A 27,071-nucleotide genomic window follows, 5' to 3' on the forward strand; every position below is an offset into this window, starting at 1 on the left:
TGGAACAACATTTATTGGATATTTCAAACTTTTTTAACAAATCAAAAACTGAAAATTTGGGCCTGCAAAATTATTCAGCCCCTTTACTTTCAGTGCAGCAAACTCTCTCCAGAAGTTCAGTGAGGATCTCTGAATGATCCAATGTTGACCTAAATGACTAATGATGATAAATACAATCCACCTGTGTGTAATCAAGTCTCCGTATAAATGCATCTGCACTGTGATAGTCTCAGAGGTCCGTCAAAAGCGCAGAGAGCATCATGAAGAACAAGGAACACACCAGGCAGGTCCGAGATACTGTTGTGAAGAAGTTTAAAGCCGGATTTGGATACAAAAAGATTTCCCAAGCTTTAAACATCCCAAGGAGCACTGTGCAAGCGATAATATTGAAATGGAAAGAGTATCAGACCACTGCAAATCTACCAAGACCTGGCCGTCCCTCTAAACTTTCAGCTCATACAAGGAGAAGACTGATCAGAGATGCAGCCAAGAGGCCCATGATCACTCTGGATGAACTGCAGAGATCTACAGCTGAGGTGGGAGACTCTGTCCATAGGACAACAATCAGTCGTATATTGCACAAATCTGGCCTTTATGGAAGAGTGGCAAGAAGAAAGCCATTTCTTAAAGATATCCATAAAAAGTGTTGTTTAAAGTTTGCCACAAGCCACCAGGGAGACACACCAAACATGTGGAAGAAGGTGCTCTGGTCAGATGAAACCAAAATTGAACTTTTTGGCAACAATGCAAAACGTTATGTTTGGTGTAAAAGCAACACAGCTGAACACACCATCCCCACTGTCAAACATGGTGGTGGCAGCATCATGGTTTGGGCTTGCTTTTCTTCAGCAGGGACAGGGAAGATGGTTAAAATTGATGGGAAGATGGATGGAGCCAAATACAGGACCATTCTGGAAGAAAACCTGATGGAGTCTGCAAAAGACCTGAGACTGGGACGGAGATTAGTCTTCCAACAAGACAATGATCCAAAACATAAAGCAAAATCTACAATGGAATGGTTCAAAAATAAACATATCCAGGTGTTAGAATGGCCATGTCAAAGTCCAGACCTGAATCCAATCGAGAATCTGTGGAAAGAACTGAAAACTGCTGTTCACAAATGCTCTCCATCCAACCTCACTGAGCTCGAGCTGTTTTGCAAGGAGGAATGTGCAAAACTGATAGAGACATACCCCAAGCGACTTACAGCTGTAATCGCAGCAAAAGGTGGCGCTATAAAGTATTAACTTAAGGGGGCTGAATAATTTTGCACGCCCAATTTTTCAGTTTTTGATTTGTTAAAAAAGTTTGAAATATCCAATAAATGTCGTTCCACTTCATGATTGTGTCCCACTTGTTGTTGATTCTTCACAAAAAATACAGTTTTATATCTTTATGTTTGAAGCCTGAAATGTGGCAAAAGGTCGCAAAGTTCAAGGGGGCCGAATACTTTCGCAAGGCACTGTACATGAATGTATAGTTAAAGTGACTATGCATATATGACAAACAGAGAGTAGCAGCAGCGTAAAAAGAGGGGTGGGGGGGGCACACAATGCAAATAGTCCAGGTAGCCATTTGATTACCTGTTCAGGAGTCTTATAGCTTGGGGGTAAATACTGTTGAGAAGCGTTTTTGTCCTAGACTTGGCACTCCGGTACCACTTGCCATGCGGTAGTAGAGAGAACAGTCTATGACTGGGGTGGCTGGGGTCTTTGACAATTTGTTGGGCCATCCTCTGACACCGCCTGGTGTAGAGTTCCTGGATGGCAGGTAGCGTAGCCCCAGTGATGTACTGGGCCGTACGCACTACCCTCTGTAGTGCCTTGCGGTCAGAGGCCGAGCAATTGCCGTACCAGGCAGTGATGCAACCAGTCAAGATGCACTCGATGCTGGAGATGTAGAACCTTTTGAGGATCTCAGAACCCATGCCAAATCTTTGTAGTTTCCTGAGGGGGAATAGGCTTTGTCGTGCCCTCTTCACGACTGTCTTGGTGTGTTTGGACCATTCTAGTTTGTTGTTGATGTGGACACCAAGGAACTTGAAGCTCTCAACCTGGTCCACTACAGCCCCGTCGATGAGAATGGGGACATGCTCAGTCCTCCTTTTCCTGTAGTCCTCAATAATCTCCTTAGTCTTGGTCATGTTAAGGGATAGGTTGTTATTCTGGCACCACCCGGCCAGGTCTCTGACGAACCTCCAAACAAGCTTCAATGCCACACAACACTCCTTCCGTGGCCTCCAACTGCTCTTAAATGCTAGTAAAACTAAATGCATGCTCTTCAACCGATCGCTGCGCGCACCCGCCCGCACGCCCAACTAGCATCACTACCATGGACGGTTCTGACTTAGAATATGTGGACAACTATAAATATCTAGGTGTCTGGCGAGACCGTAAACTCTCCTTCCAGACTCATATTAAGCATCTCCAATCCAAAATGAAATCTAGAATCGGCTTCCTATTTCACAACAAAGCCTCCTTCACTCATGCTGCCAAACTTACCATAAAACTGACTATCCTACACTCTACTCAGCAAATTGGATGCAGTCTATCACAGTGTCATCTGCTTTGTCACCAAAGCCCCTTATACTACCCACCACTGCGACCTGTATGCTCTCATTGGCTGGTCCTCGCTACATATTTGTCGCCAAACCCACTGGCTTCAGGTAATCTATAAGTCTCTGCTAGGTAAAGCTTCGCCTTATCTCAGCTGACTGGTCACCATAGCAACATCCACCCGTAGCACGAGCTCCAGCAGGTATATTTCACTGGTCATCCCCAAAGCCAACACTTACTTTGGCCGCCTTTCCTTCCAGTTCTCTGCTGCCAATGACTGGAACAAACTGCAAAAATCACTGAAGTTGGAGAATCATATCTCCCTCACTAACTTTAAGCATCAGCTGTCAGAGCAGCTTACCGATCGCTGCAGCTGTACACAGCCCATCTGTAAATAGCCCTTCCAACCAACTACCTGCCTCATCCCCATATTTGTTTTTTTTTCGCTCTTTTGTACATCAGTATTTCTACTTGCACATCCTCATCTGCACATCTATCACCCATGTTAATATGCTAAAATGTTGTTACTTTGCCACTATGGCCTATTTATTGCCTTACCTCCTTATTTCATTTGCACACACTGTATACAGATTTTTCTATTGTGTTATTGACTGTACGTTTGTTTATCCCATGTGTAACTGTGTTGTTTTTGTCGCACTGCTTTGCTTTATCTTGGCCAGGTCGCAGTTGTAAATGAGAACGTGTTCTTAACTGGCCTACCTGGTTAAATAAAGGTGAAATAAAATAAATAAATTTCAGCTCAGGAGACATGGGACCAACACTTTACATGTTGTGTTTATATTATTGTTCAGTGAACAAATATCAATTTAATTCAACATTGACATTCTCTACAGATTCCTTTGTAAATGTCAAATCAATAAAGAGTAAGCTCTGTGGACTTGCTACTTCAGCATTGCCATGATCACCAGAAACTGTAGCAGTGCTTTTGAATAGTGGAGGCCCAGTGGCACTTGTTGCAGCAGAGGCATTATTTATTGCAAACCCATTTCTAATATTCATTTTGACCCCGATGAAGAAACACGTTACAGTAGCCTACTCTCAAACTTGACATTTCCGAACGATCACTGAGGCACACTGTTTACCTAATGCTCCACCCACTACTATTCACTTGAATCAGCAGTAAATAGAGACATGCGCCTTAAGATGTGTTTATGATAGGTCTAAAACCCTGTCAATCATAATAAGCCTACTTGAGCCATATTTTATTTAATATTACAATTATTAATTTAAACTAAATAGGCAGAATATCAAAATCATACATAAGTGTCATAGCAACAAACAAACAAAATATGTCATACAAGATTTAATTCAACCATGTATTTTATTTGGACGGGCAACGAGGTATGATAGGGCAGGCATAGCCCCCTAAGGCCCGTGCACAACACCCGGGCTGGTGAACCAAGCCGGGCTAGAAATTACAGCACTTTTTGTACATAGTCCTGGACAATCCACTGAGAAACAACATACAAATAAGTCACTCCTTTAATGCAAAATCAGTTATATGTGAGGCACAACAAACCTGTGACTTTGAGGGCTGACTTGAGGGCAATGGGCTAACTGAGGGCTGGCTGCAGGGATGACTCCATGACTTGCCACATGGGTGATAAACTCTAGCAGCCATTTTGTGCTAGAATTCTCACCACACAACAGTTCTGGGAATGGAGAGGCAAGGACTTCAGTAACGCTTTGTTTGGATATCCTCTACAAACTATGTACAGACTATCAGGAACATCTCATCTTGTCAGCGTCGTGTGTATAGGTGGCAGGGAAGTCAGGCGCAGGAGAGTCAAAATGGAATGTAAATGGAGTCTTTTAATAAATGTCCACGTAACATGCTCCATAACACTAAAATGTACAGACATAAACAAACATGGGTAAGAGGACCCGTCGCGCACCTATACAACATAAAACTACACTGACAATAAAATAATCTCTGACAAAGACATGAGGGGAAACAGAGGGTTAAATACACAACAGGTAATGAATGGGATTGAAAACAGGTGTGTGGGAATACAAGACAAAACCAATGGAAAATTAAAAATGGATCAATGATGGCTAGAAGACCGGTGACGTCGACCGCCGAGCCCCGCCCGAACAAGGAGAGGCAACGACTTCGGCAGAAGTCGTGACATCTTCATGTCTGTAGACTTTCAACAAGAAAGTGTCTGTAGTCCATCAACAAACTATTTATTTCAACTGCTGTTAAATTGTGCAGTTGAGATGCTGCTGATAGTCTCCTGATTGTTTGTTGTTCCTCTTTAGATGGGCTTGGTATTTGTGCAAACAAAGGGACACACTGTTTGAATATTCCTGACAGGCTACAGATATGCTGTTGAAATGCTGTTGATAGTTTGTTGAACATCTGTAGATGGAAGTCAACAGAAATGCAGTTGACAAGTTCCTGATAGAAGTCAACAGAAATGCAGTTGACAAGTTCCTGATAGTCTGTAGATAGTAGAGCATCTACTGATGGACTATTCAGGGACGGCGGTTTAAAATGAGCTGGTTGGCTAAAACCGGCACTTTTACTGAAACGTTGATTAATCTGCACTGTCCCTGTAAAAATAAAAATTAATCATAAAAATAAACTTAAACTCAAACCAAGCATTAGCTGACAGTGAACTTCTCCCACTGTCGGCAAGTGAAGGAGGATAGTGTGCAAATGGAAAAAAAATAATTTAAAAAGTATATATACTTTTTGGGGTAAGCGTTGCAGCTTTGCTTTATAAACCAGATTTGTTTACATTATTTGCTTGGTGCAGGGACTCCAGACATACTCACTTATCAGCCAGGCCTTCCGAAATAGACTACAGGAATCACTCTTATTAATCCTTAATTGATTTGTGTTTGCGGACTATTCATAGGCATTAATTCATTAATTACAGATTCTGTTTAAAGCATATTACCAGATTAATTTCTCAATTGTTCTTTTTTTTGGTAACACAGAACACTGTAGAAAATACCTAACTTCAGAGAAGGATGTCCGTGCATGTTATTTTTCGGTGGAAAAGCGAGAAAAAAACAAATGTTGAGGTGTAAGAATTTGGACGTATCATTAAATACATTTCCAGAAGGAAATTGGATCAATCTTCATGTAACGTTCTGTAACGCAACCTTGAATTCTGAAAGGTAACAGTGAATCATACATGGAGCAGATGGGTTGAGTCTGTCATCATATGTGCTGTAGTTATGGCACAGTTTCACATTGTAAAAATGTGCACTCTTTATACTTTATCATAAATGAGAACAGAACTCCCTTATTTCATATCTGTATTGTTTTTTTAAAGAGGTACATAGTCCAATGAGACAGATCTTGCTAACCTTGTCTTTCCCTCCTGAATTCCCTTTTTTCATATCTTTATTGAGACAGATGAGATGGATGTATTTGGACACTGACACATTTTGTGTTGTTTTGGCTCTGTACTCCAGCACTTTGGATTTGGAATGATATAATGACTTGACATGTGCCCTGCTCCGTAGATCAAAACATGACAACACAGCAAATCCATCAATTAGGGTGAGACCCAACACACTTATTTTCTTATCAGCAGAAACACACAAAATCAAAACAAGCCCACTTCTTCTGATTTTCTCCTGATCTTCTCCTGACCGTCACCTGATCTTCTCCTGATCTTCTCCTGCGCCTCACCCGATTTTCTCCTGACCTTCACCAGATTTTCTCCTGACCTTCACCTGCTTTTCTCCTGACCTTCACCTGCTTTTCTCCTGACCTTCACCTGATTTTCTCCTGACCTACACCTGATTTTCTCCTGACCTTCACCTGATTTCCTCCTGACCTTCAGCAGATTTTCTCCTGACCTTCACCTGCTTTTCTCCTGACCTACACCTGATTTTCTCCTGACCTTCACCTGATTTCCTCCTGTTCTTCACCTGATTTTCCCAATGGTTTTACCACCATTTTAGATGTTTCAAACTGATACATTAAGTCACGGACTCACCAAGACACAAACACATGCTGTTTATAGTCATGAAGAGGCTATACACGTCACTCAGGGGAACGTCATTAAATACCTTTGACCGCTTGGTGCCTGGCGGTCTGTGTCGCCAAATCACATGAAGCTGATCTGAAGATGCCCGTCACTGCTGGCAGATAAACTGATTTAGTTCTACAGATCAACGAGGGCAAGTTTCAGGGGGACGTCTACAAAGGCAAGACAAATAGACAGGGGTTGCGTCACAAATGGCCTTTTGCGCCTGGAGTTGCTGGCTGAGATGAGAGGGGCCCTGTGGATGATAATTGTAGGAGTTATGAGGGTGTATATTAAACATGAACAATAAAACAAATAATTTTTTTAAGCAGTCTAAGATTTGCTGCTGTTCAATGGTCATTTAAATTAATCATAATATACTGTATTGATTATAAGTAAAACATATATAACCAATATTTATTCTGGGCAAAGTACAACATACCATGTCTTCCAGAGCTGCTTTGAGAACCCAAGTGGAAATATTTTATATTTGAATAAATTACAAATAAACAACTAATGCATACACACTGAACAAAAATATAATCTCAAATTTTGCCAAGATAATCCATCCACCTGACGGGTGTGGCATATCAAGAAGCTGATTAAACAGTATGATCTTTACACAGGTGCACCTTGTGTTGGGGACAATACAAGGCCTCTCTAAAATGTGCAGTTTTGTCACACAACACAATGCAACAGATGTCTCAAGTTTTGAGTGAGCGTGCAATTGGCATGCTAACTGTAGGAATGTCCACCAGAGCTGTTGCCAGAGAATGTAATGTTCATTTCTTTACCATAAGCCGTCTCCAAAGTCGTTTTAGAGAATTTGGAAGTACGTCCAACCGGCCTCACAACCGCAGACCATGTGAATGGCGTTGTGTGGGCGAGCAGTTTTCTGATGTCAACGTTGTGAACAGAGAGACCCACGGTGGCGGTGGGGTTATGATATTGGCAGGCATAAACTACAGACAATGAACACAATTGCATTTCATCGATGGCAATTTGAGTGCACAGAAATACTGTGACGAGATCTTGAGAATCATTGTGAGACCCATTTTTTAAAAAGGTATCTGTGAGGAACAGATGCATATCTATATTCCCAGTCGTGAAATCCAAAGATTAGGGCCTAATGAATTTATTTTAATTGACTGATTTCCTTATGTGAAATGTAACTGTGATCTTCCTGTCTGGGTTGGCGCCCCCCCCCTTGGGTTGTGACGTGGCGGAGATCTTTGTGGGCTATACTCGGCCTTGTCTCAGGATGGTAAGTTGGTGGTTGAAGATATCCCTCTAGTGGTGTGGGGGCTGTGCTTTGGCAAAGTGGGTGGGGTTATATCCTTCCTGTTTGGCCCATTGTCCTCAGATGGGGCCACAGTGTCTCCTGACCCCTCCTGTCTCAGCCTCCAGTATTTATGCTGCAGTAGTTTATGTGTCGGGGGGCTAGGGTCAGTTTGTTATATCTGGAGTACTTCTCCTGTCCCATTCGGTGTCCTGTGTGAATTTAAGTGTGCTCTCTCTAATTCTCTTTTTCTCTCTTTCTTTCTCTCTCTCGGAGGACCTGAGCCCTAGGACCATGCCTCAGGACTACCTGACATGATGACTCCTTGCTGTCCCCAGTCCACCTGGCCGTGCCTCTGCTCCAGTTTCAACTGTTCTGCCTTATTATTATTGGACCATGCTGGTCATTTATGAACATTTGAACATCTTGGCCATGTTCTGTTATAATCTCCACCCGGCACAGCCAGAAGAGGACTGGCCACCCCACATAGCCTGGTTCCTCTCTAGGTTTCTTCCTAGGTTTTGGCCTTTCTAGGGAGTTTTTCCTAGCCACCGTGCTTCTACACCTGCATTGCTTGCTGTTTGGGGTTTTAGGCTGGGTTTCTGTACAGCACTTTGAGATATCAGCTGATGTACGAAGGGCTATATAAATAAATTTGATTTGATTTGACTCAGTAAAATCTTTGAAATTGTAGCATATTGCATTTATAGTATTGTTTAGTATAATATACTCATATAATATATAATGTATTTTTCTACTATATCTTTAAATATGCTATCATTTCACTTCAAAAAACTGTATTTGAAATGAATAGTTCTTGGTCTTTAAGTATACTATATGTTCACTACAGCATTGCTTTTTAGTATTTTATTACACTATATGTTCCCAATCATTACACTAAAAGAGCGACTGCCTTTAAAAAGCAACGAATGCTTTTGAAAACGGATATTATTCAGAAACAGTTATTCTAGTGTCAAAATTGACTACAAAGTGTAAATAGGATCATTTTGGTCATAAAGTCTCGCCTTAAACAATTTGGAACATCCGTGTGTCACAACAGGTAAATGAAGGTTGCATTTTGATTTGAAGCTGTCCATTTGTCCACTATCATGGGGTGAACAGCTGTGGTGATTGCCCTCGATCCAATAGCATACACAGTGAGACAGACCTGCCAGGCAGCTCTGACATTGTTTACATAAGACAACACCTTGCACATTTTTTTACTTGAGAAATTCTGCACAAAACACCTTAGATGTAAATTTGCTCAACTATCACATCCTCTGCTAAAACATAAAAATGTATTACAGATCTCTTTATTACAGATCAATCTTAGATTGATTCTGGGGGTTCTGAGGAAGTGAAATAGCCTTCCACGTCTGCAATGTATCATGGGGGACAAACATCATTAGACAAACTTGGAATCAGTCAGGAAACACACTTCCAAGACTGAAATCTCATTTTTCTAATGAGCAACAGAAAAAAACACGTGCCAATCGGCATCTTCAGTGGCTCTTTAACTTCTTATGGCTGGGAGCAGTATTGAGTATCTTGGATGAATAAGGTGCCCAGAGTAAACTGCCTGCTACTCAGGCCCATTTGCTAACATATGCATATTATTAGTAGATTTGGATAGACAACACTCTGAAGTTTCTAAAACTGTTTGAATGATGTGAGTATAACATAACTCATATGGCAGGCAAAAACCTGAGAAAAAAATCCAACCAGGAAGTGGGAAATCTGAGGTTTGTAGTTTTTCAAATCATTGCCTATCGAATAAACAGTGTCTATGGGGTCATATTGCTCTTCCCACTGGATGTCAACAGTCTTTAGAACCTTGTTTGATGCTTCTACTGTGAAGGAGGGGGGAATGAGAGCTGAATGAGTCAGGGCTCTGCCAGAGTGGCATGAGCTGATCACGCGTGCTCACGTGAGAGTTAGCTGCATTCCATTGCATTTCTACAGACAAAGGAATTTATGATAAAAACATCCTAAAGATTGATTCTATACTTCGTTTGACATGTTTCTACGAACTGTAATATGACTTTTCGTCTGGACTTGCCCGCGCCTCATGAGTTTGGATTGTGTACTACACACGCGAACAAAAAGGAGGTATTTGGACATAAATTATGGACTTTATCGAACAAATCAAACATTTATTGTGGAACTGGGATTCCTGGGAGTGCATTCTGATGAAGATCATCAAAAGTAAGTGAATATTTATAATGCTATTTCTGACTTCTGTTGACTCCACAACATGGGGGATATCTGTATGGCTTGTTTTGTTGTCTGAGCACTGTACTCAGATTATTGCATGGTGTACTTTTTCGGTAAATCTTTTTTGAAGTCTGACAGCGGTTGCATTAAGGAGAAGTTTATCTAAAGTTCCATGCATAACACCTGTATTTTCATCAACATTTATGATGAGTATTTCTGAAAATTGATGTGGCTCTCTGCAAAATCACTGGATGTTTCAGAAGCAAAACATTACTGAACGTAACGTGTCAATGTAAACTGAGATTTTTGGATATAAATATGAACTTTATTGAACAAAACATACATGTATTGTGTAACATGAAGTCCTATGAGTGTCATCTGATGAAGATCATCAAAGGTTAGTGATTAACTTTCTCTATTTCTGCTTTTTGTGACTCCTCTCTTTGGCTGTGTTTTTCTGACTAGGTGCAGACCTAACATAATCGTTTGCTGTACTTTCGTCGTAAACCCTTTTTGAAATCGGACACTGTGGTGGGATTAACAACAAGTTTATCTTTAAAATGGTGTAAAACACTTCTATGTATTTTAATGATGAGATTTTTGTTGTTTTGAATTTGGCACCCTGCACTTTCACTGGCTGTTGTCATATCAATCCCGTTAGCGGGATATAAGCCATATTAAACACACATATTAAAAGTGTACTTAAATGTCATACAATTTAATCAAAATGTAGTATATTTATTCAAAATACAGAGTTGTTCTTAAAGTTGAAGCATAGTTTTTGATTAAACTCTGCTCATGATTTATGTTTATTTATTTCACCTTTATTTAACCAGGAAGGCAAGTTGAGAACAAGTTCTCATTTACAATTGCGACCTGGCCAAGATAAAGCAAAGCAGTTCGACACGAACAACAACAAAGAGTTAAACATGGAGTAAAACAAACATACAGTCAATAATACAGTAGAAAAATGAGTCTGTATACGATGTGAGCAAATGAGGTGAGATAAGGGAGGTAAAGGCAAAAAAGGCCATGGTGGCGAAGTAAAAACAATATAGCAAGTTAAAAAAATATATTTAAAAAATAAATAAACACTGGAATGGTAGATTTTACAAGGGTATGTTTGGCAGCATGAGTGAAGGAGGCTTTGTTGCGAAATAGAAAGCCAATTCTAGATTTAACTTTGGATTGGAGATGTTTGATGTGAGTCTGGAAGGAGAGTTTACAGTCTAACCAGACACCTAGGTATTTGTAGTTGTCCACATATTCTAAGACAGAACCGTCCAAAGTAGTGACTACTTTGGACGGGCGGTCAGGTGCAGACAGCGATCGGTTGAAGAGCATGCATTTAGTTTTACCTGTATTTAAGAGCATTTGGAGGCCACGGAAGGAGAGTTGTATGGCATTAAAGCTCGTCTGGAGGGTTGTTAACACAGAGTCCAAAGAAGGGCCAGAAGTATACAAAATGGTGCCGTCTGCGTAGAGGTGGATCAGAGACTCACCTGCAGCAAGAGCGACATCGTTGATGTATACAGAGAAGAGAGTCGGTCCGAGAATTGAACCCTGTGGTACCCCAATAGAGACTGCCAGAGGCCCGGACAACAGGCCCTCCGATTTGACACACTTAACTCTATCAGAGAAATAGTTGGTGAACCAGGCGAGGCAATCATTTGAGAAACCAAGGCTATCGAGTCTGCCGATGAGGATGTGGTGATTGACAGAGTCGAAAGCCTTGGCCAGGTCAATGAATACGGCTGCACAGTATTGTTTCTAATCCAATCCAAAATTGGTTAGGATGATATCGATGAGGGTGCCCGTGTTTACGGCTTTGGGGTGGTACCTGGTAAGTTCATTGATCATTTGTGTGAGATTGAGGGCATCAAGCTTAGATTGTAGGATGGCTGGGGTGTTAAGCATGTTCCAGTTTAGGTCGCCTAGTAGCACAAGTTCTGAAGATAGATGGGGGACAATCAGTTCACATATGGTGTCCAGAGCACAGCTGGGGGCAGAGGGTGGTCTATAGCAGGTGGCAACAGTGAGAGACTTGTTTTTAGAGAGGTGGATTTTTAAAAGTAGAAATTCAAATTGTTTGGGTACAGACCTGGATAGTAGGACAGAACTCTGCAGGCTATCTCTGAAGTAGATTGCAACACCGCCCCCTTTGGCTGTTCTATCTTGTCTGAAAATGTTGTCGTTTGGAATGAACATTTTAGAATTTTTGGTGGTCTTCCTAAGCCAGGATTCAGACACGGCTAGAACATCCGGGTTGGCAGAGTGTGCTAAAACAGTGAATAAAACAAGCTTAGGGAGGAGGCTTCTAATGTTAACATGCATGAAACCAAGGCTATTACGGTTACAGAAGTCATCAAGAGAGAGCGCCTCGGGAATAGGAGTGGAGCTAGGCACTGCAGGGCCTGGATTCACCTCGATATCACCAGAGGAGCAGAGGAGGAGTAGGATAAGGGAGTAAGTATGATGAGGGAGTATGATGACAAGTACACTATAAGTATAGTTTCAATGACATTAATGAGTTTCAAAGTTCTTGCTCAATTTTTGTTCAGAAGAGTGAAGAAAAAGAGAACGTTGACAATGAAATTGATTGTTTATTCTACATACGGGAACATGCACAGCTGCGAAACATGCTTTTTCATAAATCAAGAATATATACTTAAGTATTCTTCAAAAAGGTATATTTAACTTTAATATATCCTTTGGACATTTAAAGTATGCTTTAAAAAAAAGTATATTAAAAATAATCAGCATATTATCCAACATCCTTTTCTGCAGGCAAAGTATTAATTTATAATGTTTTTGTTTTTCACATTTAGCATATTCAATTGTTTTGATGTTCATTTTCCAACTGAATAATTTTATCAACTTAATATGAACAAATAAAATGTGAAATTCCACTGGTACAGTTTTAAAATCTGTTTCCATTAAAATCCCACTCCCTCCACAATCGCTTTGTAAATAGGCTGTTGTATCATTGACTGAGAGGATGCAGTTTTCAATCAAGGTAACCTTTGCATGGTTAATAACCAGGGGCACAACTTTCACTGGGGACCGGGGACGGGGGGACATTTCCCCCAGTTTTACCATTGGAATGTGATGAATATCTCCTTCAATGACACTTGGTCATGATTCCAAAATCAAGATAACAAACAGGTCAATAGGAATCTATGATTAAAGGGATAGTTTATCCAAAATGTATGTTTGGGTTAAAACTTTGAGTTGTATCTTTAGGCCAGAAGTAACAGCATCCACAATCATATGTTGTTCACTTTTGCCCCAGACAGGGGTTAGCATGATAAGCCCTGTCCATTAAGCCACTGGTGAGTTTGCTCACAGCAGGTAATCAATCTGCATTTGAGTGGCTAATGGAATACAATATAACACAACTTTGTTGTCTATGTTACAGCAAATGACAGAAACAGAAGTGGCTGGCAGGCTACATGAGGAAATAGTTCCAGTTTTAAGAAACAAGATTTCAGCGATTATTTCAGCAGTTTGCAAGTTTAAAAAGCCCTGTCGAAGTTGGTTTGAAATGTTTTTGAGGAAGTTTTGGCTTGCAACGCAGTTTTGCTTACGTCGGTACCATGTATTACATACATTTTGGAGGAACAATGCTAATGCTAACTCTTGGCTGTGGCAAAAATAAATAATTATTGTGGATGCTATCACTACTGACCTACAGACACAACTCAAGGTGAGAGGAATTTGATCCAAAACATACATTTTGGTTGAACTATCAGGAAAAATACTTTTTGATAAATCCCCATATGCATTTCTGTATCCTCATGGTGAGTGAACAAATTATATAATCTGTTCTTCAGAACTAACAAGGCTCAACATGTATGTCAGTCTTGCAAAACATACAGAAAGTACATCTTCAGCCCTCTAGGACATTGGAGGTTACAGAGAGATGTTAAATGCCAGTCAACATAATTACCATTACCAAACTATCCCAGATGATTACATCAAAGGAATGAAAAGTGAAGTGTATACCACAGAGCTTTAGAGTGAAGAAACACAGAAAATAACTATTATTTTGACCGCAGCAATGAACTAACTTCAACATGCTAACAACGAACTTCTAACTTACAATTAACAATTTACAACAACTAACTTCAACATGCTACAACTAACAATTAATTAACTAACTTCAACATGCTAACTGCATGTTACGAGGAGCTGGTGAAATCTGTCCAACCACCAAGTGACTGCTAACTGCCCCTCGGCTGCAATCATCATCAATGTGGCCCCCATAGAAGAACTTGGAAGAGCAATGCAGCCTACCACCTTTGAGATCAAACCTCTTTGTTCTGAAAGGTGGTTATGCAATTGGACACGTGATTGACAATGACTGAGGTATGAGCCAGAAACAATATACCATCTTGTGATTCAAGTCAAAAAGACTAATGCACACACACAAACAAGTTGTATACACACACACACACAGCCACTCAAGCACGCACACAGTCAAACACAGTCACAGTCACACACACAGACCTTGTGGAAGGCCCTCCGAAAATCTCTTCTCCTGTCCTCCTCTCCCTTGACATTTACCATCCCACCCCATTCTTCAACACTCCACAACTTCTTAAGACTTAAATCTCCCATCAACTCAACATAGAGGCAGTTCCACCCATGTGTTGTAATAAATCACCCATCAGAACAGAGTGTCCCAGATACCATTTATTTTAATATCCTGTCAGCTCTGTATGAGAGTCCCCAGAGGCATCCTCACGGCTCCCTGTGAACAAACGGCCATGCCCTATGACCCTTGACCCTGACTCATCGCCTGCCTTCCTTTGAGGTAGATTTTTCCTTTACTCTTTGATCTCAACTTTACTCTGGTTACATTTCAAAGACGAGACACACACTACCCACTGGGCACACACTGGTTGAATCAACATTCTTTCAATTTAATTTGTCAACACATTTTGACATGGAATCAACAGGGAGAATACATTGGACTTTAAAAAATTGTATCAACCAGTACTATTTTCATCTCATTTCAACCATCATTGTTAACATTGAAATTAGGGTAAAACTTCAAACTTTTTTTTATTTTTTATTTCACCTTTATTTAACCAGGTAGGCAAGTTGAGAACAAGTTCTAATTTACAATTGTGACCTGGCCAAGATAAAGCAAAGCAGTTCGACACATACAACGACACAGAGTTACACATGGAGTAAAACAAACATACAGTCAATAATACAGTAGAAACAAGTCTATATACGATGTGAGCAAATGAGGTGAGATAAGGGAGGTAAAGGCAAAAAAATGGCCATGGTGGCAAAGTAAATACAATATAGCAAGTTAAACACTGGAATGGTTGATTTGCAGTGGAAGAAAGTGCAAAGTAGAAATAAAAAATAATGGGGTACAAAGGAGCAAAATAAATAAATAAAATAAATAAGGTAGGGAAAGAGCTGGTTGTTTGGGCTAAATTATAGGTGGGCTATAATGTGCAGTAATCTGTGAGCTCCTCTGACAGCTGGTGCTTAAAGCTAGTGAGGGAGATAAGTGTTTCCAGTTTCAGAGATTTTTGTAGTTCGTTCCAGTCATTGGCAGCAGAGAACTGGAAGGAGAGGCGGCCAAAGAAAGAATTGGTTTTGGGGGTGACCAGAGAGATATACCTGCTGGAGCGCGTGCTACGGGTGGGTGATGCTATGGTGACCAGCGAGCTGAGATAAGGGGGGACTTTACCTAGCAGGGTCTTGTAGATGCCAGTGGGTTTGGCGACGAGTATGAAGCGAGGGCCAGCCAACGAGAGCGTACAGGTTGCAATGGTGGGTAGTATATGGGGCTTTGGTGACGAAACGGATGGCACTGTGATAGACTGCATCCAATTGGTTGAGTAGGGTATTGGAGGCTATTTTGTAAATGACATCGCTGAAGTCGAGGATTGGTAGGATGGTCAGTTTTACAAGGGTATGTTTGGCAGCATGAGTGAAGGATGCTTTGTTGCGAAATAGGAAGCCAATTCAAGATTTAACTTTGGATTGGAGATGTTTGATGTGGGTCTAGAAGGAGAGTTTACAGTCTAACCAGACACCTAAGTATTTGTATTTGTCCACGTATTCTAAGTCAGAGCCGTCCAGAGTAGTGATGTTGGACAGGCGGGCAGGTGCAGGTAGCGATCGGTTGAAGAGCATGCATTTAGTTTTACTTGTATTTAAGAGCAATTGAAGGCCACGGAAGGAGAGTTGTATGGCATTGAAGCTTGCCTGGAGGGTTGTTTTAACACAGTGCCCAAAGAAGGGCCAGAAGTATACAGAATGGTGTCATCTGCGTGGAGGTGGATCAGAGACTCACCAGCAGCAAGAGCAACATCGTTGATGTATACAGAGAAGAGAGTCGGTCCAAGAATTTAACCCTGTGGCACCCCCTTAGAGACTGCCAGAGGCCTGGACAACAGGCCCTCCGATTTGACACACTTAACTCTATCAGAGAAGTAGTTGGTGAACCAGACGAGGCAATCATTTGAGAAATCAAGGCTGTCGAGTCTGCCGATGATGATGTGGTGATTGGCAGAGTCGAAAGCCTTGGCCAGATCAATGAATACGGCTGCACAGTAATGTTTCTTATCGATGGCGGTTAAGATATCGTTTAGGACCTTGAGCGTGGCTGAGGTGCACCCATAACCAGCTCTGAAACCAGATTGCATAGCAGAGAAGTTATGGTGAGATTCGAAATGGTCGGTAATCTGTTTGTTGACTTGGCTTTCGAAGACCTTAGAAAGGCAGGGTAGGATAGATATAGGTCTGTAGCAGTTTGGGTCAAGAGTGTGTCCCCCTTTGAAGAGGGGGATGACCGCAGCTGCTTTCCAATCTTTGGGAATCTCAGACGACACGAAAGAGAGGTTGAAAAGGCTAGTAATAGGGGTGACAACAATTTCGGCAGATCATTTTAGAAAGAAAGGGTCCAGATTGTCTAGCCCGGCTGATTTGTAGGGGTCCAGATTTTGCCGCTCTTTCAGAACATCAGCTGACTGGATTTGGGAGAAGGAGAAATGGGGAAGGCTTGGGTGAGTTGCTGTGGGGGGTGCAGTGCTGTTGACCGGGGTAGGGGTAGCCAGGTGGAAAGCATGGCCAGCCGTAGAAAAATGCTTATTGAAATTCTCAATTATAGTGGATTTATCAGTGGTGACAGTGTTTCCTATCTTCAGTGCAGTGGGCAGCTGGGAGGAGGTGTTCTTATTCTCCATGGACTTTACAGTGTCACAGAACTTTTATGAGTTGGTGTTGCCTGTGTATAATGGGGGCTGTTCGATGCCAATGCAGAACGCCATAGGATGAATCAGTTCACATATGGTGTCCAGAGCACAGCTGGGGGCAAAGGGTGGTCTATAGCAGGCGGCAACGGTGAGAGACTTGTTTTTTTTTAAAGTTGAAGTTCAAATTGTTTGGGTACAGACCTGGATAGTAGGACAGAACTCTGCAGGCTATCTCTGCATTAGATTGCAACACCGCCCCCATTGGCAGTTCTATCTTGTCTGAAAATGTTGTAGTTTGGGTTGGTCTTTTTGGTGGTCTTCCTAAGCCAGGATTCCGACACAGCTAGAACATCTGGGTTGGCAGAGTGTGCTAAAGCAGTGAATAAAACAAACTTAGGGAGGAGGCTTCTAATGTTAACATGAATGAAACCAAGGCTATTACGGTTACAGAAGTCATCAAAAGAGAGTGCCTGGGGAATAGGAGTGGAGCTAGGCACGGCAGGGCCTGGATTCACCTCTACATCACCAGAGGAAAAGAGGAGGAGTAGGATAAGGGTATGGCTAAAAGCAATGAGAATTGGTCGTCTAGATCGTCTGGAACAGTTAGGCTCAAGTTAGTAATTGATGGTAGCTTTTAAATGCACTATTTCTACACTGATATAAGGCTGTAAAAAATAATTTTGAGAACTTTGAGGGCTTTCAGAGGATAAGATTCAACCTTGCACACTTTCACTTTTGGAATTTAGGCATACTGTTGTCACAGATGGGTTAGGAATAAGTCCGCTGAGTATCCAATCCTCTTGGTGGTGCAGATGTAATATAACACGATTTTGGTATTCACTTTGATTGTTGAGGCAAGACACACCATGCAGCAACAAAATGTATGCAATTTCCTGTTAATCCCATGTCATTTAATTTGCAATGATGTCCAGCTGAACAGAATCACATCCCCACTTGAACCCTACTTCTATTGATATGGAAAACATAAGCATTTACTGACAATGTTTATCCTAGTGCAGCTGTGATATTAGCAATGAGAATGATGGAAGCAGCATAGCGTGTGTTTTCCCCCAGACCATGGTCCAGTGTTTTGCTCAAGCAGGTACAACAATCAATGTGCTGGTAGAATTTAGGTAGCCTTGTTCTCAAATTAGCTTTGTTATTTGCTTTGTTCAACAGTTGTCTCTCCTGCAGGAGTTACAAGATAGAGATAAGACATAACCCCTCTCTTTTTTATCATGCTGTGATGTCACTCTCTCTGTTGTGAACTTAAAGCAGATTAACTTCATAGAGGTTAGATGAGGTCACCATGAAAAATTGAGTCTGTGTGTGGAGCTGATGTCAAAGATAATGGTAGCTGATAGCTGTCAATAACAGATTCTAGTGTACTTTCATTTTTTGCAAAGAAACATGCAAGCTGACAGCTGCCAATAACAGACTAGTATACTTTAAATTTGTACATAAAAGCATGTCGAAAATATGACCTTCGGTGGAAAAGGTCCCAAGAGTGGATATACATTTATATAATCAAGAAACGATCTATGACCTAAATAACTAATATTATTCACTAGCTAATTGTATCCATCGCTTATCAACTAGAACGCAATCTACACAAGAGTGCAAAAGATGCAGCCAGGCTGGAAGTGTAGTCTTCATCGCCTTGACTGTCAGTAGTGCCCCATGCCCCAAGGACCTGGCTCTACACAACAGGGGCTGGGCCTTTTTCTCCCATGCACCACGCCTTAAGAACTCCCTTTCTGACAATCTGAGAGCTGCTCAAACTGCCTTTTAAAGCAGGTCCTAAGCCTCATCTCTATTGGCTGTTCTAGCCTTCCTCTGATACTTTGTTGCTTTCATGAGATATATATATATATATATATATATATATATATATTTTTTTTTTTCTCAACTCCATATCCTCCAAAACAGCAGCCACCCATATGGATCCTCACAGAAGTGCTCAGGCCTGCATCATTCCCAAGAGCTTCTGTGTTTGAGACCATTGTTCGTGAGAGACATCAAAGCAACGGAGGAATTTTTTAGGTCATGGCCGATCAGACACAGCAGCCCAGATAGGGGTCATCCTCAAATGAAATCTGAGATCTGAGATTTGAGATTTGATCACAGCAAGTGTTGGGTTGCTTCCAAGTGACACATGCAGCATCACTGTGGGGTTCCACTTGACCGAGGGAGCAAACCAACCCTGTGGTTCAATGTATGAGGGAGAGGGAGTGAGAAATATTGAGAGAGAGGTTGACAGGAAGGGAGGGAGAAATATTGAGAGAGAGGTTGACAGAAAGGGAGGAAGGAGGGAGAGTTGAGGACATGCATCTAGCCTGCAAGCATTAGAGCAGTGGTGTCAAATTCATTTTGCACAGGGGGCTGCATTCGGTTTTCAATGAGGTCTTAAAAACATGCCCAATTATTGTTTTATTTAACATTGATGGTCCCTAGTTGTCTAGCTTTCATTTCAGTTATTATTAGCGAGCTGGATACAATAAAGTTTTAAATTGGTTTAATTTTATTCATTAAAAAAATATAATTCTAAAATAATATATATTTTATTTATTTTAACTCAAACCACCCGCAGGCCAGTTGGACCCCCTTGAAGGCCACATGTTTGACACACCTGCATTACAGAGAAAGGGAGAATGAAAGAGAAGGAGGGAGAGAGGGGGGGTATTAAAGTATGATAATTTCTTCTATAGATGTTAGTAGCCTATGAGAAACATTCTAGTGTCCAGTGAGGGTCTGACTACTGTACAAGTTCCTAACCGTTTGGGTTGAACACTTCCCTGGTCTAGAGCAGTTTCTCACCGTTTGGGCTGAACACTTCCCTGGCCTAGAGCAGTTTCTCACCGTTTGGACTGAACACTTCCTTGGTCTAGAGCAGTTTCTAACTGTTTGGACTGAACACTTCCCTGGTCTAGAGCAGTTTCTAACTGTTTGGACTGAAAACTTCCCTGGTCTAGAGCAGTTTCTAACTGTTTGGACTGAACACTTCCCTGGTCTAGTGCAGTTTCTAACTGTTTGGACTGAACACTTCTCTGGTCTAGAGCAGTTTCTCACCGTTTTGGCTGAACACTTCCCTGGTCTAGAGCAGTTTCTAACTGTTTGGACTGAACACTTCCCTGGTCTAGAGCAGTTTCTCACCATTTTGGCTGAACACTTCCCTGGTCTAGAGCAGTTTCTCACCGTTTTGGCTGAACACTTCCCTGGTCTAGAGCAGTTTCTCACCGTTTTGGCTGAACACTTCCCTGGTCTAGAGCAGTTTCTAACTGTTTGGACTGGACACTTCCCTGGTCTAGAGCAGTTTCTAACTGTTTGGACTGAACACTTCCCTGGTCTAGAGCTGTTTCTAACCGTTTGGACAGAACACTTCCCTGACGGGGGTATCATCGGATGGGGCCACAGTGTCTCCTGATCCCTCCTGTCTCAGCCTCCAGTATTACTGGTGCAGTAGTTTGTCGGGGGGCTAGGGTCAGTCTGTTATATCTGGAGTATTCTCCTGTCTTATCTGGTGTCCTGTGTGAATTTAAGTATGCTCTCTCTAATTCTCTCTTTCTTTTTCTCTCTCGGAGGACCATGCCTCAGGACTACCTGGCATGATGACTCCTTGTTGTCCCTAGTCCACCTGGCCGTGCTGCTGCTCCAGCTTCAACTGTTCTGCCTGCGGCTATGGAACCCTGACCTGTTCACTGTGATTACTATTATTTGACAATGCTGGTCATTTATGAGCATTTGAACATCTTGGCCATGTTCTGTTATAATCTCCACCTTGCACAGCCAGAAGAGGACTGGCCACCCCTCATAGCCTGGTTCCTCTCTAGATTTCTTCCTAGGTTTTGGCCTTTCTAGGGAGTTTTTCCGAGCCACCGTGCTTCTACACCTGAGCAGTTTCTAACCGTTTGGACTGAACACTTCCCTGGTCTAGAGCAGTGGTTGTAACACATACATAGACTAATAGTGGTTCTAAAGGGGACGTTTCAACCAGTAGCCTTTGAGATAACTTGTATGTGTCCCAAATGGCACCCTAATGCTTCTGTAGTGCTCTATGGGCCCCGGTAAAAACGTGTGTGTTGGGTCTCACCCGAATTGATGGATTTGCAGTGTCGTCCTTTGATCTACAGAGAAAGGTACTTGTCAAGGGAGTCATTTCAGGAGTCGACATTGCTATACTTAAGAATGTTCCTGGAGTGGACAATGCACTAAGGATGAATCATGTGGTAAATGGCAAGAAAGAGAAGAGTGTCTCTTGTTTTATTTTAAATTTTTATGTGTACTGTCCAGTGAGAGCCTTTGTATCCAAACATTTGCAATGTAACCACTGTAAAATGTTTGGACATGTATCAAGTGTCTGCAGAATGGGAAAACGTGAGATATTATTAGCATTTTATTAGGATCCCCTTAGCTGTTGTGAATGCAGCAGCTGCTCTTCCTGGGGTCAAAACATGAAACATGACATAATACAGAACATTAATAGACAAGACAAGAACCGCTCAAGGACAGAGCTTCATAAATGTAAAATGTCACACATAGCCAACATACCGGAGGCATTTATTATTTTACCTTTATTTAACCGGCAAGTCAGTTAAGAACAAATTCTTATTTAAAATGATGGCCTACACAGGCCAAACCCGGACCGATTGTGCGCCGCCTTACGGGACTCCCAATCACGGCTGGTTGTGATACAGCCTGGATTCAAACCATGGTGTCTGTAGTGACGTCTCTAGCACTAAGATGCAGTGTCTTAGACCGCTGCACCACTCAGGAGCCCAATTGTGCCGTGAAGTGTGGCTTTATCTGTTTTTTTAAACCAGATTTGCTGTTCACTTGAAAATCTGAGATGGAAGGGAGTTCCATTCAATATTGGCTCTACATAATATTGTATGCTTTCTTGGATTTGGGAACTGGGAAAAGACCCCTGGTGGCATGTCTGGTAGGGTAAGTGTGTGTGCCAGAGCTGTGTGTAAGTTGGCAATGCAAATGATTTGGAATTTAACACATTGTTTCTTATAAAAATAAGAAGGGATGCAGTCACTCGCTCATCTACTTTTAGCCAAGAGAGACTGGCATGCATACAGTAGTATTGATATTAGCCTTCTGATGACAGTGAAGAGCAAGACGTGCCTCTCTGTTCTGGGCCAGTTGCATTTTTTTCTAGGTCCGCACTGAAATCTAACAGTACAGCTCCCACCATCTTCTTATTATCAATTTATTTCAACCAATCATCAGGGATTTGTGTCAGTGCAGTACATACTGAGTACTCTTCTCTGTTAACATGCTAAAAGTGTTGTTAATTTTGTTTACAAAGAAATTGTATTGTAGCTGTTAAAAAAAATCCCAAAGTGTGCTAAGAGTCAGCAGCAAGCTGATTGGTTGGCTGTTAGAACCAGTAAAGGGTGCTTTACCATTCTTGGGTAACGGATTGACTACGGCTGCCCTTCAGGTCTGAAGACAAACATTTTCTCAGATAAAGAATTACAAATAGGAGTGGAAATGTGGTCCTCTACCATCCTCGGTATCAATAGTAGGTGGTTTCTCATTATTGAAGAACAGTTTTTCCACCTCACCAACTTTACAGAATTCAAAATGACAATGCTTTTCTTTCATGATTTAGTCTTTTATGTATGAATATGATGTCTCACAGCTTGTTGGCATTTCATGTCTAAGTTTGCCTACTTTACCAAATAAATAGTCATTCAAGTAATTGGCAACATCAAAAGGTTTTGTGATAAATGAGCCATCTGATTCAATGAAAAATGAAGTTGAATTAGTCTTTCTGCACATTTAAAGTATTCAAAAGCTTTTTCCATCATACTTTGTCATTTACCTTGGTTTCATAACACAATCTTATTATTGCTCAGTCTACTCACATAATTTCTCAATTGACAGTGACAACTGCTCCAATTTAGATCATTGTGGGAATGACTGACGTATTTTTTTATTTGTCATTTTGCAGATGCTCTTATGCAGAGCAACTTACAGTTAGTGCATTCATCTTAAGACAGCTAGGTGGAACAACCACATACCACAGTCATAGTATGTACATTATTCCTCAATAAAGTAGATATTGGCAAAGTCAGAGTTAGTTAGGGGGGGGGGGGGGTCAAATGTGTGTTAGATCATGATGGACTTATTTATTTTGGCGAAGTTAGGGAGGGGAAGTTCCTCTTGCTGCTCCATAGGGAAGTAACATGGTCTTGTAGTGGATGCGTGCTTCAATTGGAAGCCAGTGGAGTGTACGGAGGAGCAGGGTGACATGGGAGAAAAGTGTTGTAACTGTGGTGAAGACCATGAAGCTAAATCCTTGGAATACCCGAAAACAGTGACAGAAATTGAGGTTGCCAGGGCCTCCCGAGAGGCGCAGCGGTCTAAGAAACTGCATCGCAGTGCTAGAGGCGTCACTACAGATACAGGTTCGATCTTTGGCTGTGTCATAGCCGGCCACTACCGAGAGACCCATTAGGCGGCGCACAATTGGACCAGCGTCGTCCGGGTTAGGGGAGGCCTTGGCAGGCTGGGATGTCCTTGTCCGATTGTGTCAGGCTGGGATGTCCTTGTCCCATTGTGGCAGGCTGGGCTCATGCACCTTGACTTCGGTCGTCAGCTGTACGGTGTTTCCTCTGACACATTGGCTTCTGGGTTAAGCGAGCAATGTGTCAATAAGCAGCGCGGCTTGTCGGGTCGTGTTTCGGAGGACACACGGCTCTCGACCTTCGCCTCTCCCGAGTCCGTACGGGAGATCCAGAGATGGGACATGACTAACTACCATTGAGGAGAAAAAGGGGTACAAAAAAAAATAAAGATGTAAAAAATTGAGGTTGCCAAAGTCAGTTCAGAGAGTCTCGTAGGCGGATGCTGTTAAAAATGTTGATGGAACAAATGGCTCTGTAGGTCCCATGGTGGATGATGGGCTTACACCGCAGACAATAATTCAGAAAGTACTTTGAAACTCATTAATGGCATTGAAACTATACTTATAGTGTACTTGATCATTCACAATCAGTTTCATAAAAAAACAATGCTTCATCTTAAAAACAACTCCAAGTGCATTTTGAACGATTATACGAAATTACTATAAAATTGTATGAAATTGAAGTACACTTTTAATGAGTATGTTTAAGTGTAATGCTAGTGAACATATTGTATACTAAAAGACTGAAAAATAATGAATTTCAACTAAACTTTTAATGTGTTTTGAGGTGAAATTATAGTATATTTAAATATATACTGGAAAAATACATCTCGTAATTGAAGGATTTTATATTACAGTGCCCCTGGAAAGTATTCATGTCCCTTGACTTTTTCCACATTGTTGTATTACAGCTTGAATTTAAAATCGATGAAATTGTACATTTGTGTCACTGGCCTTCACATATACCCCATAATGTCAAAGTGGAATTATGTTTTTCAATAAAAAATGTTTACAAATTAATAAAAAATGAAAAGCTGAAATGTCTTGAGTCAAGTGTTCAACCCCTTTCTTATGTCAAGACTAAATAAGTTCTAGAGAAAATGTTTTGCTTAACAAGTCACATAATAAGTAGATGGCTCTCACTTTGAGAGTATGAGGGAGATATTAAATTACGCTTTGGATGGTGTATCAATACACTCAGTCACCATAAAGATACAGGCGTCCTTCCTAGGAAGGAAACCACTCAGGGATTTCACCATGAGGCCAATGGTGACTTTAAACCAGTTACAGAGTTTAATGGCTGTGATAGGAGAAAACTGAGGAAACTACTAGAAAACATCATAGTAGTTACTCCACAATACTAACCTAATTGATAGTGAAAAGAAGGAATATTCCAAAACATGCATCCTGTTTGCAAGAAGGCACTAAAGCGATACTGCAAATAAATTTGGCAAAGATATTAACTTGTTGTCCTGAATACAAAGTGTTATGTTTGGGACAAATCCAATACAACACATCACTGAGTACCACTGCAGAGATTGAAGAATTTTGAAAAGAATAATGGGCAAATGTTGCACAATCCAGGAGTGGAAAGCTCTTAGAGATGTACCCAGAAACATTGCTGTGGGAATTAGTTTGGGGGTGGGAATGCAGAAAAAAAACAATTGCCCGCACTTAAGATGTCTATATTGGTCACTAATACAGGACTAGTCACTAATACAGGACTAGTCACTAATACAGGACTAGTCACTAATACAAGACTAGTCACTAATACAGGACTAGTCACTAATACAGGACTAGTCACTAATACAGGACTAGTCACTAATACAGGACTAGTCACTAATACAGGACTAGTCACTAATACAGGACTAGTCACTAATACAGGACTAGTCACTAATACAGGACTAGTAACTAATACAGGACTAGTCACTAATACAGGACTAGTCACTAATACAGGACTAGTCACTAATACAGGACTAGTCACTAATACAGGACTAGTAACTAATACAGGACTAGTCACTAATACAGGACTAGTAACTAATACAGGACTAGTCACTAATACAGGACTAGTCACTAATACAGGACTAGTCACTAATACAGGACTAGTCACTAATACAGGACTAGTCACTAATACAGGACTAGTCACTAATACAGGACTAGTCACTAATACAGGACTAGTAACTAATACAGGACTAGTCACTAATACAGGACTAGTCACTAATACAGGACTAGTCACTAATACAGGACTAGTCACTAATACAGGACTAGTCACTAATACAGGACTAGTCACTAATACAGGACTAGTCACTAATACAGGACTAGTCACTAATACAGGACTAGTCACTAATACAGGACTAGTCACTAATACAGGACTAGTAACTAATACAGGACTAGTCACTAATACAGGACTAGTCACTAATACAGGACTAGTCACTAATACAGGACTAGTCACTAATACAGGACTAGTCACTAATACAGGACTAGTCACTAATACAGGACTAGTCACTAATACAGGACTAGTCACTAATACAGGACTAGTCACTAATACAGGACTAGTCACTAATACAGGACTAGTCACTAATACAGGACTAGTAACTAATACAGGACTAGTCACTAATACAGGACTAGTCACTAATACAGGACTAGTCACTAATACAGGACTAGTCACTAATACAGGACTAGTAACTAATACAGGACTAGTCACTAATACAGGACTAGTCACTAATACAGGACTAGTAACTAATACAGGACTAGTAACTAATACAGGACTAGTCACTAATACAGGACTAGTCACTAATACAGGACTAGTCACTAATACAGGACTAGTCACTAATACAGGACTAGTCACTAATACAGGACTAGTAACTAATACAGGACTAGTCACTAATACAGGACTAGTCACTAATACAGGACTAGTCACTAATACAGGACTAGTCACTAATACAGGACTAGTCACTAATACAGGACTAGTAACTAATACAGGACTAGTCACTAATACAGGACTAGTCACTACTACAGGACTAGTCACTAATACAGGACTAGTCACTAATACAGGACTAGTCACTAATACAGGACTAGTCACTAATACAGGACTAGTAACTACTACAGGACTAGTCACTACTACAGGACTAGTCACTACTACAGGACTAGTCACTACTACAGGACTAGTCACTACTACAGGACTAGTCACTAATACAGGACTAGTCACTAATACAGGACTAGTCACTACTACAGGACTAGTCACTACTACAGGACTAGTCACTAATACAGGACTAGTCACTAATACAGGACTAGTAACTAATACAGGACTAGTCACTACTACAGGACTAGTCACTAATACAGGACTAGTCACTAATACAGGACTAGTCACTA

The sequence above is a fragment of the Oncorhynchus mykiss genome, chromosome 2, assembly GCF_013265735.2.
Source record: "Oncorhynchus mykiss isolate Arlee chromosome 2, USDA_OmykA_1.1, whole genome shotgun sequence".
Taxonomy (NCBI): Eukaryota; Metazoa; Chordata; class Actinopteri; order Salmoniformes; family Salmonidae; genus Oncorhynchus; species Oncorhynchus mykiss.